The sequence below is a fragment of the Ochotona curzoniae genome, unplaced genomic scaffold (genome assembly GCF_017591425.1).
Source record: "Ochotona curzoniae isolate NIBS_2020 unplaced genomic scaffold, NIBS_Ocur_1.0 contig_4105, whole genome shotgun sequence".
Taxonomy (NCBI): domain Eukaryota; kingdom Metazoa; phylum Chordata; class Mammalia; order Lagomorpha; family Ochotonidae; genus Ochotona; species Ochotona curzoniae.
The window spans coordinates 13,321,039-13,327,604 of record NW_024466129.1 but is presented as its reverse complement, the minus strand read 5'-3'; the positions used below and the strand labels follow the sequence as shown (position 1 = coordinate 13,327,604).

Here is a 6,566-nt window from a genome sequence, read left to right as displayed (position 1 = left end):
ATGTGCAAACTCTGAACTCCTCAAGGAAATGTCACAAACTGGGGAGACAATGTAAGCATGTGAAATAATGTGTGACTACTGCACGAATTCTGCTTTTCTGTCAGATGAAAGGATGCTGGCACATCCTATAAGGCTGTGTTTGTATACAGGGCTAGATAACTAACCCTGGGGAAGTTATTAGAGAAAAGGAATGCAAATGGGGAGGGATAATGCCCCCATAAAGAAGAGAAGAGAAAGGTAGTTTGAGGATGCCTTATGCAGAGGACGCAGGAGTTCTATTTTCTGCTCTGGAGATCAACCTCACATTTTTACCTTCATGAACCTTCCAGCTGACTGCTGTGTGGTCTCCTCAGCCTCTATCCCTAGATAACCTCTGCTTGATATTCTCTTACTTCTAGTTTGTTATCCCGGCCTTCAATCTGGAAATGTTCAAATTATCAGACATCTGTGAAATGGTCTAATACACTGGCAATACTGGTCCTGTAGCTCCTGATACTCCTGGATATTCATTCTTTTTTAAGCGTTGTTGAAAGGAAATGAAAAAGCAGAATAGAAGGAGGGGTGGGGAGAAGCAGAAATAGATGATAGGAAGAGACACCAGACCAAAGCTAGGAGTGAGGAGCTTCTTCTGGGTCTCCCATGTGAGTGCAGGGTCCCAAGCACTGGGACCATCCTCCACTATTGTTATGGGCACATGAACAGGGAGCTCTATTGGTAGTATTCTAGCCAGAACTTGAACTGGTACTATACGGGAGGTCAAGGTCTCAGGCAACAGTTTAACTTGTTGCACCACAGTGCTGGTACCCATACTTTCAGTAACCTATTTCTTAGAGAGTAGGAGATAATTATTAATCTTGCAAATGTAACTTAAAGGTTGCACATTTCAGACTTGTCTTTTTGGTGCCTCACTGGTTCTTCAGACCCTGCATTGTTGCCACTCAGACTTATGAGAGTTTTTTCTTCTGAGGTTCCAGGGGTGAGGAATATCTGGTTCCTGGGTAGTGTAAAGCCCACAAAATCATTTGATTTGGTCCTGGCCAGGCAACTGCATGCAGGACTTCAAATTCAATACATCCATAGCAGGCTATTTTTTAAGTTGATAATTTTCTGTGGCCTGCAAATGTTATAAATAGACAAATGGCTCTTGGCAGAAAAAAACATCCACCACCTCTCATAATATTCATTTGAAATTTTGTCATTAATTGCAGACTTTTAAAAAATCCTTTAATAGCTATGATTTATTGAAAGTTTACATATGTCAAGAGCTGGATTAAACACTTTTCTGATAATTACCTGTGCAATAATTCTTTTTTTTTCTATTTCCATTTCACAAATAAAACTGAGACAGAACCTCATGAGACCAACATTTTGGTCTGCTGTTACATGTTGAATGACGCTTCTGTGTGCAGGGACTTTAATAGATATTCTTTAAAATGAACATTTAATTTGAAGGCAAAGTGAGGGGATGGGGTGGAAAAAGTGAGAGGCAGAGACAGCTCTTCCATTTGCTTGTTCACTTCCTGAATCATTACAATGGCCAAGGCTTGGACCAGGACTTCACACAAGTCTCTAGGTGGTTAGAAGGGCCAAGCACTTTGGCCATCATTTGGTATTTTTCCCAGGTATATTTAACAAGAAGATGGATTGGAAGTGAAGCAGATAGGAAATGAACTAACACTCTGATTGCTGCCAGCACTGTAGATACAGGCTTTACGCTACCCCACAATGCTGGTTCCTATTATGCTTTTAAAATATGCTGTCTTTTAAGCCCTGAACACATCAGAAAATTGAGTTTTAAGGTGCTAGGTTCAAATCTGTAACTGTTAAGTGACAGGGCTGAAATTTGAATTCATTTGCCACATTTTTGCAAACTTTTTTTTTCTACTTGATTAAACTGAAAGTTATGGAACTGTGGATGAAAGATGGTTGTCCCAAAAAGGAAACCCTATCCTGAGCCCTCTGCTGTTAGGCTTATTGTTTCTTCCATGTGGTCCTTGATAAGGTTTCAGCCTGTCTCTGGCTATAAGTTTGTGCTGAGGAGGTCTTGTGCTCTTTCAACCACTTCTGTTTGTGAGGAACCTTTCCAGTGGGACTGCAGCTGTGTGCCTGATATAGAATTCAAGTAGGGTTGAGAGATGGAGGACTGGGAGCAGTAGAGTTGACCTTGTCCTATAGCTTTATGGAACAGAGGAAAGAGAGAGACACCTGTGAGGCTGTCCTGCTTTGCCACCTTCCCAAGATACTGGCTGGAGCAGATTGGAAAACAGTTTGGGAAAAAATAACTCTGAGATCTCAGTGTCACCCATTAGAGGTTTATTTCTTTGCTCACAGTATACATCTGATGAGGACTGTCTGTGGATTCTGTACTGTCTGGTGACCACTGCTTCTGGAACATGCAACTGCCTTGGTCACTGCTTCAGGGAGGCAGCCCTGGGCAGAACAGTTCAGATCTGCCATCATGGACCACCACTGGTCCTTTGGCCCCACCTCACTGCTAGACCCAGTGAGAGGAGAGAGAGTGTGGAATGTTCGGTGGGCACCACTGCCTATATCACAGCCATCAATATAGGGTCTGTTCTTTAGAGCACAGGCCTAGATAGGCCATGTGAAGTTCAGCAATGAGGCCTGAAATTCTTCCTGAATGTTAGTCTGCTGGCTGGGTGGCAGCTGCTAATATGGCTTTTTTTTTTTTTTTCATGATGATTTTGGCCCAGTTTCTGTGAAGGGCCAGATGGTAAATCTTTTCACACTTGATGGGGTTTGTTGCAATTACTTAGTTTTGCAAATGCAGCCCTCGCCAATATGTGAACAACCAAAGACAGACTGGGTTTCTATAAAACTTTATTTACAAAAACAGGGAAGATGGGCAGATATTATTGGCAGTTGAAAATAATTTGTTGCAGATTAGCCTGTGACTATTATCTGTGGGCTTTCATCAGACTTTGCATATAAAAGAGTCCTTTGTTGGTCCCTCAGCAAGTCCATGATCCATTTAGAAGACTTGAGCGTGTTGGTGCTGCAGGCTCGGCATCTCAGGTTTGAGGTTTGGGCTGGCGTGGCCCTGGGCAGAACCAGGCTGCTCGGGCAGAACCTCTGCTGATGTGGCTTCTAGAAGCTGTCTACCTTTTGCTGGAGGGTCTCATGCTGTGTGCCCTGGAAGCAGGATGCTGAGCGAGCACTTTCAGCTGAGGTTCTATCCGTTCCACTAGTCCTCTTTCCCAAGTTCTCTGTCTGGAGTGTGAAAGGGAGCTGCCTCAGCTTGTGAGTTAGTAAATGCACAGATATATGTTTGTGAATTGAAAACCTTATACATCATCCTTTGGCTAGGAGACACATTATGCACATCTATGCAGTATGCACAGTCATCTCTAGCTAATCAAGCATTCCCTTCTCATTAGGTATTTAACCTTTTCTGTTTAGTCCTGCTACTACTTTGTTCTTCCCATCTTTATTATTGATGTTGCTTCACTTGTGACAGCTACAAGAGCCTACCACAGTCTTGAAAACTATTCAGTGGACCAGGAAGGAAGTAGAAACATGGCCCTGGCCCAGAGAAATTCACAATGCTAAAAAGATAAATAATATATTTGCTAGATTATGGTAGTTAACCTGAATCTAGCACTTTCATTTCTGACTTCTGCTACCAACAGTGGGCACTTCAGTTCCACAGCCTCATTCAGGGAGTTGGCGGAGGTCACATTAGCCAGAGTAGAGGCTGTGGGAAGGAGTTTGGAACCAGATTATTGATGTCTGATGGTTAGTAAGGCCTGTAAGAAGCATTCTGTAGGCTCTGCTGAAAATACTTTTTAAAAAAAGTTTCAGAAATAATTTATTTTACTCATTTAAATGCAGAATTAAACACACATGCATGCCCTATTGAGATATAATTTATAAATATAAATTGTATATGTTTAAGAGATACATCATGATATACACATATATATTGTGAAATTATTTCCACAGTCAAGCTAATTTACATATACCTCACTTCACTCAGTTAACTTTAGGTCTGCTCTTTTATCAGAGTTTGTTTGTATTATACATTCTTATTAATTATTATAGGTTAGGTTTCCAGGACTTGTTCATCTTACCACTGGGCTTACATCTTCTGGTTGAAATCTCCCCATTTTCTTACTGTTGCCCTTAGTAACTGCTAATTGTCTCTCTGTTTTATGAATCTGACTAAAAATTTCATATTGGGAGCTGATGTTGTGATGCAATGGGTAAGCCCTTGCCTGCAGTGCTGGCATCCCATACTCTAGCACAGGTTCTGCTTCACGTGATTCAGCTTTCCCCTAGTGGCCAGGTGGCACACGATGGCCCTGTCATCTGGGTCCCTGTCACACTTGTGGGAGACCAGGATGGACTGGCTTCTAGCTTTGGCCTGGCCCAGACCTTGCAGTTGTAGCATTTGAGAACTGATGTTGCAGATATAATATCTTTCTCTCTCTGTTTCTCCCTCTCTTGTCACTCTGCCTTTCAAACAAATGAATCTTTAAAAATAGCTAGACTCTAAAAAGTGAATCAGTGTTTTTCAGATAGTCTTAGTCATCATCTGTCTAAATTTAAATCTGGCTGAAATAATGCAAGGTGTTTATATGTCTTCTGTCTTCTGCCTCTACACTGACAGGGAGGATTTGCAGGGGACTGTGTCAGAACTGGTGGCACATGAGACAAGTGATACCTCACCTGTCTGTGGTTATCACCCTAGAACTTGAAAATGGACAGGTTGTGATCCTACCCTGGATGTTTTGTCCATTGGGCCTGATGGAACGCGACACCTGGGTTTTAAAAAGTCCCAAGTGATCCAAAGGTTCTAGTAAATTGAGAACCACTGTCAGCAGATAGCCCACTCTTGAATTAGTCCGTTTTGAGCACCTTCTACTATTTACCTGAGGGTGGAGTTAGCCTGAGTTGCATTGTGACATAACTGATGTATTCTATCCTAATTATGTGGAAGCTTGAGTGTCTGTTAGGTACAAGGCACTAACGTTGTGAATTAGGGGGTTAAGTATGCATGAGATACAGTTCTTGTCTTCAAGAGCTTATAAAGCTGCAAATGCCATCAGAACTCTAGTGGGAACCACAAGCTGAATGTCATGCAAGTTATGCTAATTGAATGAAGGAAGAGTGCATTTAATTAGAGGGGATCAAGTCTGGCTTTGAGAAAGTGCCACTCATCCTGATGCCCTATCTGTGGAGCTGGTGTGGGGAGCAGTCTGAAGCCTGAGGAGCACAGTCCAGAGGGTGAGATTGTTTCATCTCTGGCTAGAATAGGGAGTGGTGCAGAGGTGGAAGAGGTAGAGGGGGTGGAGCAGATGGAACAGGTGGAGGAGGTGGAGGAGGTGGAGAAGGCAGTCGAGGCGAACGAGGCAGAGGAGGCAGACAAGGTGGATGGGCACAAGGATAGGAGGAGGGTGAGACAGGTGCTCGCAAGTGTGTGTCCAGGGGCGTGTTTGCAGAGCTAGAGCCCACGGTCATTGATAAACTTTGCACTGGCACCTACGGCCAGCTCTTTTACCGTGAGCAGCTCATCATTGGCAAGGAAGATGCTGCCAACAACTATGCCAGCGGACACTACACTGTCGGTAGGGAGATCATCAACCCTGTCCAAAAGCATATCCGTGAGTTGGTTGACTGGTGCACGGGCCTGCAAGGTTTCCCGGTTTTCCGCAGCTTTGGTGGTGGTACCAGTTCTGAGTTTACTTCGCTTCTGATGAACTCATCAGCTTGATGTTCTCCATCTACCCTGCCCCTCAGGTCTCCACAGCTGTTGTGCAGCCCTACAACTATCCTCACCACCCATACCACCCTGGGACACTCTGACCGTGCCTTCATGGTGAACAACGAGGCTATCTATGACATCTGTCGGAGAAACCTTGATATGGGGTGCCCTGGTTACACTAATGTTAAATGCCTTATGTGGTAGGTTGCAACCTCCATCCCAACCTTTCTCTGGTTTCAAGAAGTCCTGAATGTTGACCTGAAGGAGTTCCAGACCGATTTGGTGCCCTATCCCCTCATCCTCTTCTCTCTGGCCAGTTATGCCCCAGTCATCTCTGTTGATTGTTGCCCCCACTGACTTTAAGGCTGGCATTAATTACCAACCTCCAACTCCAGCGCCCAGTAGAGTCCTGGCCAGGGTCCCATGAGCTGTGTGCATGCTGAGCAACACCACAGTCATTGTCCAAGCCTGGGCTTGTCTGAACCACAAGTTTGACCTGATATATGCCAGTCGTGCATTCACTCACTGCTATGTGAGTGAGGGCATGGAGGAGGGAGAGTTCTCTGAGGCTTGCAAGGACATGGTTGCCTTGGAGAAGGAATACGAGGAGGTTGGAGCACACTATGCTGACGGAGAGGATGAGGGTGAGCCTTGTTAGTTAGACTGTCCGTGACTGCTGGTTGCTCTACTGAGACTGCTCTGTCCTGTGTTGCTGTCCAGCAGAGGATTAACAAAAAAAATATCTTTGAACTTGGTCTGACAGTGGATTGGGAGTTGTTAAAAATTCCTGTTTATTATATTTGGGAAGCAGATGTGAATATGTCTTGATATACTTCCAGGA

At 44.0% G+C, this 6,566-nt stretch overlaps 1 pseudogene; it reads left to right on the top strand.

Annotated features, from left to right (window-relative positions):
• The first annotated feature begins 2,458 nt into the window (after window positions 1–2,458).
• Window positions 2,459–6,082, top strand: LOC121159246 (annotated as a pseudogene).
• The last annotated feature ends 484 nt before the right edge of the window (window positions 6,083–6,566 follow it).